The following is a 15369-nucleotide window of genomic DNA, read 5'->3' on the forward strand; positions in this document are numbered from 1 at the left end:
AGCGAAGTTGGCTCAAAACAACATTTTCGTAATTAAGCACGTGGAGTTAATGAGTAGAATTTTGTGTTTTCACGTGGAAAAGAGATTTGCCTTCCCAATGAAAAACAATTTGAAAATTCAAACGTATATTTTATGGAAAATAGATTTTTGTTTTTGGACGAGGCACAGTGGTGCCTTGTTCACAACATGACCGTGCGGCGCGGACTCATCTTTGATTTGGGAAAGGGCACCCTCACCCATTTTTGACCGTTCACCTCTCCGGCCATATCCCGGTGCACCACGGCCCAGCATAATCGAAACCGCCCATTATGTCAGATATCCGTCAGGCAAAAATTAGGAAGTGCCACTTGCTCTAAAACCCTAATTTAATCAGTATAAATATCCCTTGCAGTACAATTGAACTGTAGGAAGTGGGAGTAAAAGTAGGTCTGGCAGACCAGGGTTTCCTAAACTCGGTTCTGGAGCCCCCAGGAGTTGGTTATTTAAATCAGCAGTGTCGTGCTTGGGCAAAAACCAAGCCCGACAACAAACGGTTGGAATGATGGTTGAATGTTGGCTCAAATAAAATAAATTGAGGATAATTGGATGATTATCGGTATTCTTAAAAACATACCGATACATTTGCCTAATAGCAAATTAGCTGTAAGAGCATGACATTTACATTTAAATATATTTAAAAATAATAATAGGACAACTTTAAAATAAAATTGTTTATACAGTAATGTAGAAAATGTCATTCTGAGTTTTCTTTACGTAAGCTTTTATTTATGAATATAAAGAGGTTCATGCCACTGGTTTATTTCGTTTGATTATGAATTCGATTACACCTTTACCTTTTTAGTCACGTGCGTATCAATCAACAGGCTGTTTAGTGGGGTAGGATATATTTAATATCACCCAGACGTGTAGCGAGATGACATAAACACATTGTATGGTCGTTTGTTTTAATGAAACCGCGGGCGTTTTTGGAGTTTTATTCAAAACACATTCTTGTCAAACCAGTCTGTCAAGTTTCAGGTAAGGTAGGTAGCCATTACGCAGGTGAAAGGAGTGAACAGAAACTAACGTTAGACGACACTGTTGTTTGTGGCGAGGACAGAGCAAACATGGTACAGTAACCAGAAACTAGAAGACCATACTGGGGAGAAATTATAGACATACAAGGAATAGCCTATTGGTGAGTAGTTAAAAAAAAATGTTTATATCTGCCGCCAAATGTATTAATTTTTAAGGATTTTAGACACAGAGAGTCGATCGTAGTAATGTTCACACGTTATCCTTTCCTCCCGTCTGTCATAATCTCAATCTATAATTGAATCAAGTTTTATGTCGATTTCGTGCAAAGATCCGACATTTCTAATCTAACTCTTCTGACGACTTGATTCAATCTGTGACGTTTAATTTAATCGTTAAAGCGTCATTGAAACTTCAAAGCAATGTTCGGAGAAAATGCGTTCATGTTAAACATGCATGTCTCGTCTCAATCGGGAATTAGCCTACCTTTACATTTCAAGCGCACTATAACGATGCATTTAGACTATGGTTTGAATTCAGCCCTAATTAAATCTATCTTATATATATATATATATATAATTGGCCATGCAGACCAGTATGAGAATTCCAGACGTGTAGATGTTTTTCTGTGTAGTTGTATATAACTTTGACTTGTTTTCCAACTTTCTGTATTTTACACTTTGATCGTTTGAAAACAAATCATTATAATTCCCTCAATGGGCTATTGAAACCTAGTAGTAGCAGTCTTGATATACTCTCCCTGGAGATTTATGTTGCGTCTCCAACACAATCTTGTATTGCTTCAGGGAGGGGATGGCTCTCACTCTCTTCGTCTGAGATGGCACACACACATTCCACAGGAGGACTGAGTGGGCTTGATCAATATGCTTGAGTTTAGGCAGTCTTAAACCTTGTTCACACTGCACGCCTTCAAGATGCACTATGCAAAAATCCGGCATTTCCTGGTTGCTAAAATTCGAATAGTATACCTAATTTCTGTTTGTGACGAAACAAGCAAATATAATGAAGAGCATCATTGTACCAATTAAACTGCTTGTGAAATATATTTTATTTTGTTTTTAAGCTGTTTGAAGCTCGTGTACCAAACCGTAAGTTAGACTCAAAAAAAAACGTAAGAATGGGCAGCATAGAAATAAAGCACATAGAACATATCTATCAATTTCTAAACTTGCTTTAAATGAGAATGACAGATCTATAACTCACGTTTCTACGTGAATTTGGTTCGGGAATCCCACAACAAAGTGACATTGCAGCTTTAATGCTCAAATGTTTATCAAATCAGTTTTTTTTAACACTGACTGTCCAAACAGTAAGTGACAATCAGATTTGTGTGTGTGTCCAGACATCAGTAATTTGCCTGACATGGCTACGTTAGTTGTCATAGTAACGACGGTTAGTGTATTTTGTATTTTTATTAGTGATCACCATTAGCTGCTGCTAAGGCAGGATCTACAATAGGCCCAGAATCTACTCTTCCTGGGGTCCAAACACAAACTAACAAATAAATGGTACATACTGTAACATTGAGGCCGATTGGTGGTTCTTGTGCTTTCTATCACTCAGCATTAAAGGTGACAACAATGCTGTCGCGGACATTTCCCAGTTGATTTGAATGTTCTAAATCGTACTATAAACTGGGTGGGTCGAACCCTGAATGCTGATTGGCTGAAAGCTGTGGTGTCTCAGACTATATACAACAGGTATGATAAATCATGTATTTTTACTGCTCTAATTACGTTATTAACCAGTTGTGGCCAATACGGCTAAGGGCTGTATCCTGGCACGCCGTACAGTGTCGTGCATAAGAACAGCCCTTAGTCATAGTCAACTAGGCTAGCTGTGTAGCTAGTACATTCACTCATTTATTTGTAATCCATTAACAACTCGTTAGCTACCACATGTTATTGTCAAACAGTCAACATATTTTATTTTTTAAATATTTTATATTACCTTTATTTAACGAGGCAAGTCAGTTAAGAACAAATTCTTATTTTCAATGACGGCCTAGGAACAGTGGGTTAACTGCCTGCTCAGGGGCAGAATGACAGATTTGTACCTTGTCAGCTCGGGGATTCAAACTTGCAACCTTCCGGTTACTAGTCCAATGCTCTAACCACTAGGCTACCCTGCCGCTAACATAGAAGCTAGCAAGTAAAACTTGGCCAAATATCAACATATTTGGGCAAATAAATCAGATTTGAGACACATGCTGCATAGCCAGACTGCAGGAAAAAGAACAGATTTGAATCTGAAATGAAAACAAAAAAATAATTTGAGTCACTTCAAATTGCCAATGTGAACAAAGCTGGAGAGAGTGACACACTGATCACTGTGTAGCTCAGTGGTCCCCAGTTCCATTCAGCCGTGGGCTGATTTATTTGTATTTTTGTCCTTGATCGGCTGGTCGAGGGGCTTTACATAGTTATAAATCATTTGTTATGATGGTCGGGGGGCTTTACATAGTTATAAATCATTTATTATGATGGTCGGGGGGCTTTACATAGGTATAAATCATTTATTATGATGGTCGGGGGGCTTTACATAGTTATAAATCATTTGTACACTGCAAAATGACCACAAGAATCCCAAACCGATATAGTTTTTGACCGGAATAATTTGAGACCTTTATTACATTGGGATACGATGACATATGCCTCTCTAATTATGCGTGGAAATATTTGGGAACAGATATCCAAACTTAAAATAACTTTTTTTTTGCCTCAGAGCTTGGGAGGGGGGGTGCAAATAAAATAATTTGGGCTGTTTATTGGGGAACCCTGATGTAGCTCAACTGACCTTCTGTCTGCAATGTGTCACTCTCCACCTTGTTCCCCTGTGACTCACGGTCCAGTTTCAGGCATCACCACCCCGTGGGTCTACCACCCCGTGGGTCTACCACCCCGTGGGTCTACCATGTTCAACACGGATTAGTGTTCCTCTGATAAACAGGGATGACGTTACATGTGATGGATTGACCCGTTGGAACACTGACAGTATAATTTTCTGCCTGAGAGTCGATGCACTTCCTGAATGTGTTCCACATGGGTTGGTTGACTTTGTTAATGCCGCCCCGGCTGTGGCTTTCCCAAACAGGATGTAGGGTTTACGCGGTTGACAGGAATAGGAGCAGACCTGTTTTAAAACACACTCGCTGGTCGAAACCCTGATGAAGACGAGGTGACAGAGATGCGTATTTAGGTGTAACTCTGTGTTAACGGCAACCGTATAACCGTCCCTCTTGTCTCACCGTGTCCCTCTTGTCTCACCGTGTCTCACCTTGTCTCACCGTGTCTCACCTTGTCTCACCGTGTCTCACCTTGTCTCACAGTGTCCCTCTTGTCTCACAGTGTCCCTCTTGTCTCACCTTGTCTCACCGTGTCCCTCTTGTCTCACCGTGTCCCTCTTGTCTTCTGATATCAGTGTACTGACTACTTCCTCTGCCTATATCCTTACTGTAATTTATTTTTATAGAGCTCTGGTCAAAAGTAGTGCACTATATAGGGAATAGTGTGCCATTTGGGATATGTTGTATGTAAATTGAGTGTCCTCAAACACGTCTCAGTCCTCAGGCAGTGACGTGTAGGAGCTGCTCCTTATGGAAATAAATGTTCCTTGCAAAGGGTGACTTTTGAATCTCTGACTTGAAAGGCAAATGTTGTGAGTTCGTCTCTTTCCTTATTCACTCTGTTTTCCTTATTGCCGCCTTTGATATCCTGGTGTGTACTGCAGCTGTCAGACTGATACCAAGTTACTTTATATTGTCGTCGTGTTTTATTGTGACCCCAATTAGCCACTGCAAAGTCAGGTGGATGTCAGGTAGTTGTTGTAGTTATATGATCATATGCTAGATGGATCTAGTATGACTTTGCATCAAACTGTAAACATGGCTCATCTATAATTTACATCCTCTTGTTTTGGAATTTCCATTAGAATATCCAAGGTGGCACACGTGCTCGTTCAAGTCACCCCCCGGTCTGAGCCAGACAGTCATTAACTGTTACAGCAGTTAATAATATTAACCTGTAGGGGAGCCTGCTGTGAGTCTCCCAGCAGTGGGTGAGCTGATTTGGGGTCAGTTGGAAGGTAGAGAGCGGTGTGTTTTCTTATTAGGGTCAGCCTAGTTAACAGCTGATTTGGGGTCAGTTGGAAGGTAGAGAGCAGTGTGTTTCTTATTATGATCAGCCTAGTTAACAGCTGATTTTGTGATCTCCCCCGGGCTCAGCCACACCCCTCAGCCACACCCCTCAGCCACACCCCTCAGCCACACCCCTCAGCCACACCACCCCTCAGCCACACCCCTCTTCACCTCAGGGGAGCACATTGTCCTTGTCCTAACGGACAATCAGACTGTAATAAATATTGAGATGGGATGGAAAGCCTTAGTGAGTTCCTTGTCTCAGGTTACAAGCCAGGCAGTGAGGCAGGCAGGTGTGTGTTTGGTTCCTTTTGAAAGGTGTTCTGAATGCCTGTTGTCCCTCTCTTCCATGTTGTTGCTATCGATGGGTTGGTTGTTTAGCAACAAAACCGACTCGTGCCCGACTATGGGCCGAAACAGACCGTGGTTGGCTTAGATTGTTGACAACATGTAAACTATATTTAGTCTCCAATGTTAATTGTAAACGTCAATACATTTGCATAATGAGCACTTGTCTCTACAATACAGTGCCTTTGGAATGAATTCAGACCCCTTGACTTTTTCCACATTTAGTGACGTTACAACCTTATTCTGAAATGGATGAAATACAATAATTTCCTCCGCAATCTAAACACAATACCCCATAATGACAAAGCGAAATCAGTTTTTGGAAATGTTTGCAAATTTATAAAAAAACCTTTATAAAACATTATTGACATAAGTATTCAGACCCGTTGCTATGAGACTCTAAATTGAGCTCAGGTGCATCCTGTTTCCATTGATCAACCTTGAGATGTTTCTACAACTTGGCTGGAGTCCATTGGGGGTAAATTATATTGATTGGACATGATTGGTGGTGCCAGAATAACAACCTATCCCTCAATTTAACAAAGACTAAGGAGATGATTGTGGACTACAGGAAAAGGAGGACCGAGCACGTCCCCGTTCACATCAACAGGGCTGTAGTGGAGCAGGTTGAGAGCTTCAAGTTCCTTGGTGTCCACATCACCAACAATCTAGAATGGTCCAAACACACCAAGACAGTCGTGAAGAGGGCACGACAAAGCCTATTCCCGCTCAGGAAACTAAAAAGATTTGGCATGGGTCCTGAGATCCTCAAAAGCTTCTACAGCTGTAACATCGAGAGCATCCTGACCAGGACAAGCTAGTTAAACTAGTAATATCATCAACCATGTGTAGTTAACTAGTGATTATGTTAAGATTGATTGTTTTTTATAAGATAAGTTTAATGCTAGCTAGCAACTTACCTTGGCTCCTTGCTGCACTCGTGTAACAGGTGGTCAGCCTGCCACGCAGTCTCCTCGTGGGATGCAATGTAATCAGCGTACAAAAATGCCAATTACCGATTGTTATGAACTTGAAATCGGCCCTAATTAATCGGCCATTCCGATTAATCGGTCGACCTCTAGTCCAGAATCACAAGTCTCAGACGTATTCCCCATTGAAGCGTGCACATTGTTTTGTCAGCTAACCTACTAAAGGAACCGGTTGCAAAAATCACTTAAGCTGGAGACACTTATCTCCCTCACTAGCTTTAAGCACTGGCTGTCAGAGCAGCTTACTGATCATTGCACCTGTACACAGGCCATCTGTAAATAGCCCATCCAACTACCTCATCCCCATATTGCTTTTTTCTTCTCCTTTGCACCCCAGTATCTCCACTTGCACATGAATTTTTGGCACATCTATCACTCCAGTGTTTAATTACTAAATTGTAATTATTTTGCCTCTATGGCCTCTTTATTGCCTTACCTCCCTAATCTTACTACATTTGCACACACTGTATATATATTTTTCTTTTGTGTTCTTGACTGTACGTTTGTTTATTCCATGTGTAACTCTGTTGTGGTTTGTGTCGTACTGCTTTGCTTTATCTTGGCCAGGTCGCTGTTGTAAATGAGAACTTGTTCTCTACTGGCCTACCTGGTTAAAAGTAAAGGTGAAATAAAAAATGAAAACCTATTAGTTATTACTGCATTGTCGGAACTAGAAGCACAAGCAATTCGCTACACTCGCATTAACATCTGCTAACCATGTGTATGTGACCTTTTTAAAATGTGATTTTAACCCATCTATGGCAGTGCCTCGGGCCAGACACTAAAACCTGTTGGTTGACTTTTGAGACCGTCAGACCCTGCAACACCTAAAGACAACCTCCAGTGATTTTTCTGTTTGAAAGGTGGTATCCCAAGTAGAAATACAGTAAATTACACCCACCAAAGGCTACAGAAAATATGTTTTGAGCAAAATTGGTCTGATGGGAATTTGTGATGTCGTCGACCAACCCCCTTGCTTGTGGAACAATAGAGGACAGAAGAGGAAAGCCCCGCCCACTTGTGCTATGTCATGACCTATGTCATACCTTGACCTTCTATTGAGATGTTCTTTTTGTTTAGTAAATCGGGTGTTTTAAAAAAACAAACTTGTTTTTTAACCTTTTATTTAACTAGGCAAGTCAGTTAAGAACAAATTCTTATTTTCAATGATGGCCTAGGAACAGTGGGTTAACTGCCTGTTCAGGGGCAGAACGACAGATTTGTACCTTGTCAGCTCGGGGCGTTTGAACTTGCAACCTTCTGGTTACTAGTCCAACGCTCTAACCACTAGGCTACCCTGCCGCCTCTACACTCTAACCACTAGGCTACCCTGCCGCCTCTACACTCTAACCACTAGGCTACCCTGCCGCCTCTACACTCTAACCACTAGGCTACCCTGCCGCCTCTACACTCTAACCACTAGGCTACCCTGCCGCCTCTACACTCTAACCACTAGGCTACCCTGCCGTTTTGAAGGAGGTGCTAAAGGAGACTGGAGTACCATTTTCAGTGTAACACCCCATGTGTAGATCAGAGGAGGAGGACGACAGTGACTGTAACTCTGTTGGGCGTCCAGGAATGGATAACATCATCATGGCATGTTAATCTGGGGACGGTTTCCCGGAAACAGATAAAGTCCTGGACAAAAAAAAAAATGGCGATTTCAGCAGAAGAGCTTAATTTTTAATCCAACATATATGGTTTAATCTGAATCCAGGAAACCACCCCATAGTTAAAGGTTAAAGAAAACACACAATAATAGTCCAGTCATTAATCAGTGAATTTCAGGGAATTTGTGTCAGTGAGCCTAGAAGAAGAATGGGCTTCCTCGATCTTGATTGTTCCCATTTGAGCGGAGAAAGGACGGGGCCCTCGAGCTGATTTACTAGTATTTAAAATAAAAAAAATCTATATTATGCTCATTACATGAGGCCTTTTTGATTTGAGGCCTGAGGAAATTGTCTCTTCTGACTAATGTTAAGTCCTACACTGCATATATTTGCTTGTCCTAAGGTGTGCATATAGACTTTTTAAAGTCTGAGGCAAACAAACTGGATCACAACGCACATGATGTTATCACACTACTGTACACACAGTCAATTCACCAAGTTAAACACTTGGATGTCACCTTACATTTGTCTGGTGTTATAATGTGATGGACGCACCCCTAAAACAGTTGTTCACCTACACTACATCATCCACGTTACAAGGCCTAGGATACGTTGCTCAATGAAAAATAATAATTTGTTCTTAACTGACTTAACTAGTTTAAATAAAGTTTAAAAAAATAAATAAATGGCTCCTCTCCACAAGCATTCTGGGTGTTTCTCTATTCAGGAACTTGTTCTCTCTCAAACCACAGGATGGTCGTAGTCTTTATCTGGTGAGGGGAATTGTCCTCGTAGTCAAAATGGACCAGTTGGTGATGATTCTGATCATCATGTTAGTGAATTTTGAACAGATCTGTGTAGTGAATGTTTTTCTAATGGGTTCATGGGAAAAAATGTGGGTGTATATATATATATAAGACCCTGGATCATTGTTACTCTAACTTCCGCGACGCATATAAGGCCCTGCCCCGCCCCCTTTCGGAAAAGCTGACCACGACTCCATTTTGTTGATCCCTGCCTACAGACAGAAACTAAAACAAGAAGCTCCCACGCTGAGGTCTGTCCAACGCTGGTCCGACCAAGCTGACTCCACACTCCAAGACTGCTTCCATCACGTGGACTGGGAGATGTTTCGTATTGCGTCAGACAACAACATTGACGAATACGCTGATACGGTGTGCGAGTTCATTAGAACGTGCGTTGAAGATGTCGTTCCCATAGCAACGATTAAAACATTCCCTAACCAGAAACCGTGGATTGATGGCAGCATTCGTGTGAAACTGAAGGCACGAACCACTGCTTTTAATCAGGGCAAGGTGTCTGGTAACATGGCTGAATACAAACAGTGCAGCTATTCCCTCCGCAAGGCTATCAAACAAGCTAAGCGCCAGTACAGAGACAAAGTAGAATCTCAATTCAACGGCTCAGACACAAGAGGTATGTGGCAGGGTCTACAGTCAATCACGGACTACAGGAAGAAACCCAGCCCAGTCACGGACCAGGATGTCTTGCTCCCAGGCAGACTAAATAACTTTTTTGCCCGCTTTGAGGACAATACAGTGCCACTGACACGGCCTGCAACGGAAACATGCGGTCTCTCCTTCACTGCAGCCGAAGTGAGTAAGACATTTAAACGTGTTAACCCTCGCAAGGCTGCAGGCCCAGACGGCATCCCCAGCCGCGCCCTCAGAGCATGCGCAGACCAGCTGGCCGGTGTGTTTACGGACATATTCAATCAATCCCTATACCAGTCTGCTGTTCCCACATGCTTCAAGAGGGCCACCATTGTTCCTGTTCCCAAGAAAGCTAAGGTAACTGAGCCAAACGACTACCGCCCCGTAGCACTCACATCCGTCATCATGAAGTGCTTTGAGAGACTAGTCAAGGACCATATCACCTCCACCCTACCTGACACCCTTGACCCACTCCAATTTGCTTACCGCCCAAATAGGTCCACAGACGATGCAATCTCAACCACACTGCACACTGCCCTAACCCATCTGGACAAGAGGAATACCTATGTGAGAATGCTGTTCATCGACTACAGCTCGGCATTCAACACCATAGTACCCTCCAAGCTCGTCATCAAGCTCGAGACCCTGGGTCTCGACCCCGCCCTGTGCAACTGGGTACTGGACTTCCTGACGGGCCGCCCCCAGGTGGTGAGGGTAGGCAACAACATCTCCTCCCCGCTGATCCTCAACACTGGGGCCCCACAAGGGTGCGTTCTGAGCCCTCTCCTGTACTCCCTGTTCACCCACGACTGCGTGGCCATGCACGCCTCCAACTCAATCATCAAGTTTGCGGACGACACAACAGTGGTAGGCTTGATTACCAACAACGACGAGACGGCCTACAGGGAGGAGGTGAGGGCCCTCGGAGTGTGGTGTCAGGAAAATAACCTCACACTCAACGTCAACAAAACTAAGGAGATGATTGTGGACTTCAGGAAACAGCAGAGGGAACACCCCCATCCACATCGATGGAACAGTAGTGGAGAGGGTAGCAAGTTTTAAGTTCCTCGGCATACACATCACAGACAAACTGAATTGGTCCACTCACACAGACAGCATCGTGAGGAAGGCGCAGCAGCGCCTAACCTCAGGAGGCTGAAGAAAGGCTTGTCACCAAAAGCACTCACAAACTTCTACAGATGCACAATCGAGAGCATCCTGGCGGGCTGTATCACCGCCTGGTATGGCAACTGCACCGCCCTCAACCGTAAGGCTCTCCAGAGGGTAGTGAGGTCTGCACAACGCATCACCGGGGGCAAACTACCTGCCCTCCAGGACACCTACACCACCCGATGCTACAGGAAGGCCATAAAGATCATCAAGGACATCAACCACCCGAGGCACTGCCTGTTCACCCCGCTGCCATCCAGAAGGCGAGGTCAGTACAGGTGCATCAAAGCTGGGACCGAGAGACTGAAAAACAGCTTCTATCTCAAGGCCATCAGACTGTTAAACAGCCACCACTAACATTGAGTGGCTACTGCCAACACACTGTCAATGACACTGACTCTACTCCAGCCACTTTAATCATGGGAATCGATGGGAAATGATGTAAATATATCACTAGCCACTTTAAACAATGCTACCTTATATAATGTTACTTACCCTACATTGTTCATCTCATATGCATACGTTGATACTGTACTCTATATCATCGACTGCATCCTTATGTAATACATGTATCACTAGCCACTTTAACTATGCCACTTGGTTTACATACTTATCTCATATGTATATACTGTACTCGATATCATCTACTGTATCTTGCCTATGCTGCTCTGTACCATCACTCATTCATATATCCTTATGTACATATTCTTTATCCCCTTACACTGTGTATGACAGTAGTTTTTTTTGGAATTGTTAGTTAGATTACTTGGTTATTACTGCATTGTCGGAACTAGAAGCACAAGCATTTCGCTACACTCGCATTAACATCTGCTAACCATGTGTATGTGACAAATAAAATTTGATTTGATTTATATATATATATTTTCTTTTACAATTCGAGAGCTGCAAATAATTGTCTCATATGTTTTTTTTAATTAGTCTTTGATCTGATCTGGTACACAGCCCTAGTGTGGGGTTAGCCTGTTTTAACTGCTTTTGATAATTACTAAAGGGCCCAAAAACCTCATCAATCATTAACTCCTTGTCTAGAGGCTAAAAGATCTTGGTGCCAAGAAGCTTACAAGCAAACACTGAGTAGCTACAGACCGTTTGACCATTTTAAGGACTAACAGAAGACTAGTTATAATCTCAGGACATTAAGAACTAACAGAAGACTAGTTATAATCTCAGGACATTAAGAACTGACAGAAGACTAGTTATAATCTAACAGGACATTAAGAACTAACAGAAGACTAGTTATAATATAACAGGACATTAAGAACTGACTTACAGAAGACTAGTTATTATATAACAGGACATTAAGAACTAACAGAAGACTAGTTATAATCTAACAGGACATTAAGAACTAACAGAAGACTAGTTATAATCTAACAGGACATTAAGAACTAACTAACAGAAGACTAGTTATAATCTCAGGACATTAAGAACTAACAGAAGACTAGTTATAATCTCAGGACATTAAGAACTGACAGAAGACTAGTTATAATCTAACAGGACATTAAGAACTAACAGAAGACTAGTTATAATATAACAGGACATTAAGAACTGACTTACAGAAGACTAGTTATTATATAACAGGACATTAAGAACTGACTAACAGAAGACTAGTTATAATCTAACAGGACATAAAGAACTAACAGAAGACTAGTTATAATCTCAGGACATTAAGAACTGACTAACAGAAGACTAGTTATAATCTAGCAGGACATTAAGAGCGAACTATGGATCCTAGATGCTGATTGGGCGGGTAGTGGTCCAAGCTGTGCTGTGTTGGCCATCACAGATGCACCTGTAGGCCATCACAGATGCACCTGTAGACCATCACAGATGCACCTGTAGACCATCACAGATGCACCTGTAGACCATCACAGATGCACCTGTAGACCATCACAGATGCACCTGTAGACCATCACAGATGCACCTGTAGGCCATCACGGATGCACCTGTAGGCCATCACGGATGCACCTGTAGGCCATCACGGATGCACCTGTAGGCCATCACGGATGCACCTGTAGGCCATCACGGATGCACCTGTAGGCCATCACGGATGCACCTGTAGGCCATCACGGATGCACCTGTAGGCCATCACGGATGCACCTGTAGGCCATCACGGATGCACCTGTAGGCCATCACGGATGCACCTGTAGGCCATCACGGATGCACCTGTAGGCCATCACAGATGCACCTGTAGACCATCACAGATGCACCTGTAGACCATCACAGATGCACCTGTAGACCATCACAGATGCACCTGTAGACCATCACAGATGCACCTGTAGACCTTTAAGTGGAACGTAAACAATAAACTAATTTAGAACGCACGACACCGTTCTATATCCGGCTAGCTAGCTGCGCCTGACAACTCAACATGTCAAGTTGTACGTCACAAGCAGAAAAGGAAACTACGTCTGTTTGTGAAGATGGAAAAGCAGGGCGACGTGGCCTAGTCCCTGTATGGAGAAGCCAGACACTTCAGAGGAGGTGGGCGACGTGGCCTAGTCCGTGTATGGAGAAGTCTGACGCAGAGCTACACAGCCAGACACTTCAGAGGAGGTGGGCAACGTGGCCTAGTCCGTGTATGGAGAAGTCTGACGCAGAGCTACACAGCCAGACACTTCAGAGGAGGTGGGCGACGTGGCCTAGTCCGTGTATGGAGAAGTCTGACGCAGAGCTACACAGCCAGACACTTCAGAGGAGGTGGGCGACGTGGCCTAGTCCCTGTATGGAGAAGTCTGCCAGAGCTACACAGCCAGACACTTCAGAGGAGGTGGGCGACGTGGCCTAGTCCGTGTATGGAGAAGTCTGACGCAGAGCTACACAGCCAGACACTTCAGAGGAGGTGGGCGACGTGGCCTAGTCCGTGTATGGAGAAGTCTGACGCAGAGCTACACAGCCAGACACTTCAGAGGAGGTGGGCGACGTGGCCAGTCCGTGTATGGAGAAGTCTGACGCAGAGCTACACAGCCAGACACTTCAGAGGAGGTGGGCCGTGGAGTCCGTGTATGGAGAAGTCTGACGCAGAGCTACACAGCCAGACACTTCAGAGGAGGTGGGCAACGTGGCCTAGTCCGTGTATGGAGAAGTCTGACGCAGAGCTACACAGCCAGACACTTCAGAGGAGGTGGGGTACTTGGCCTGGATAGGGGCGAGAAGCATCTGGCCGGACAGGTGGAGGAGTACAGCAGACCGGACAGGCAGAGACTGTGGGATAAATGTGTATATTTATCTGCTTAGAAATTTGCTTTGGTCAACTTGTCGGGTCAGATAGGCCTAGGCTTGCAGCTTCTCTTCAGTCATAAATTGTTGCCCTAGAAGACAAACAAATGATCAAGGCTAATGCATTATATATTTAAGCAATAAGGAACGAGGGGTGTGGCATGTGGCCAATATCTAAGGGCTGATCTAAGGGCTGTTCTTACGCAAGACAGTGGCTTGATACAGCCTATTATAAACTGGTTACCAATGTAATTAGAGCAGTAAAAATACATATTTTTTGTTGTCATACCCGTTGTATTCAGTCTGATATACCACGGCTGTCAGCCAATCAGCATTTAGGGCTCGTACCACCCAGTTTATAAAAATAAATAGGTCACATAGCTCACAATAGCTCACAAAAATACCCATCTTAAATGATAGCAGGAACTAGTCAATCATCTAGCTGACATCTGTAAAGATTTTTCTTTCGACGTTTCTCCTCTCTAAACTGTGTAGCCTAAATATTCTCCATTTGCAAAAAAAATACCCCATCTGATTTAAAAAGCAGTGAAAACTAAAATGAATTTCATCCTTGATGAATATTTTTCAGATACTGAAATAAATCAAACTTAAACATACTATTCCACTCCTTTTCCAGAGACTAAAATAACATTTGCTGTATCATCGTACTGCAAGAAATACTTAATTCTGCAATTTGATTTAATATCCGGCTATATGTGATATGTTATAGGCCAGTCATGGCCCAGATTTCAGTCACACGAGTTGAAGCTTCCTTGATGCTTTGGGGAACTTCCTGAGTAAAAGATCATTCCATTCTCCCCGAAATCTTATTGGAAGATTCCCCTCAAATGGCAGTTGGTTTTTAATTGAGCTTTCCTCAGGTGTTGCATGTTTCTTCAGTGCTGATTGGACACGTTTGCCAAAGTGGAGAATTAGTTCTCGCATGTAGCTATATGTGACATGTTATAGGCCAGTCAGTGTCCAGATTTCAGTTAATATTCCATTTAACCCATCTCAAGTTTTAAAGGTATCAATTCAGCTCTCTCTCATTTCAGCTCTCTCTCATTTCAGCTCTCTCTCATTTCAGCTCTCTCTCATTTCAGCTCTCTCTCATTTCAGCTCTCTCTCATTTCAGCTCTCTTGCTCTCTCATTTCAGCTCTCTCTCATTTCAGCTCTCTCTCATTTCAGCTCTCTCGCTCTCTCATTTCAGCTCTCTCGCTCTCACTTCAGCTCTCTCGCGCTCTCTCTCTCATTTGTTGGCAAAGTGAACATGTTGTAACACGATATATGAGTCTTTCCCAATATCCCAACCTTTCGCAATAAAACAAGTCATTCACTAAACAGATTCAAAGTAGGCAGCGTAAATAGAGACATTTTGAGTCTTTTCCAT

General features: G+C 43.1%; 1 protein-coding gene across 1 annotated transcript in view; it reads left to right on the forward strand.

Moving 5' to 3' along the window:
• The first annotated feature begins 915 nt into the window (after nt 1-915).
• Nucleotides 916-15369, forward strand: part of LOC112219892 (phospholipid-transporting ATPase IC-like) — a 46000-nt gene continuing 31546 nt past the window's right edge. Inside the window, exon 1 of the mRNA XM_042302728.1 lies at nt 916-1177. The gene's annotated coding sequence lies outside the window, so the exon portion shown is untranslated. The remainder of the gene's footprint in view (nt 1178-15369) is intronic.

The sequence above is a fragment of the Oncorhynchus tshawytscha genome, linkage group LG20 (genome assembly GCF_018296145.1).
Source record: "Oncorhynchus tshawytscha isolate Ot180627B linkage group LG20, Otsh_v2.0, whole genome shotgun sequence".
Lineage (NCBI taxonomy): Eukaryota > Metazoa > Chordata > Actinopteri > Salmoniformes > Salmonidae > Oncorhynchus > Oncorhynchus tshawytscha.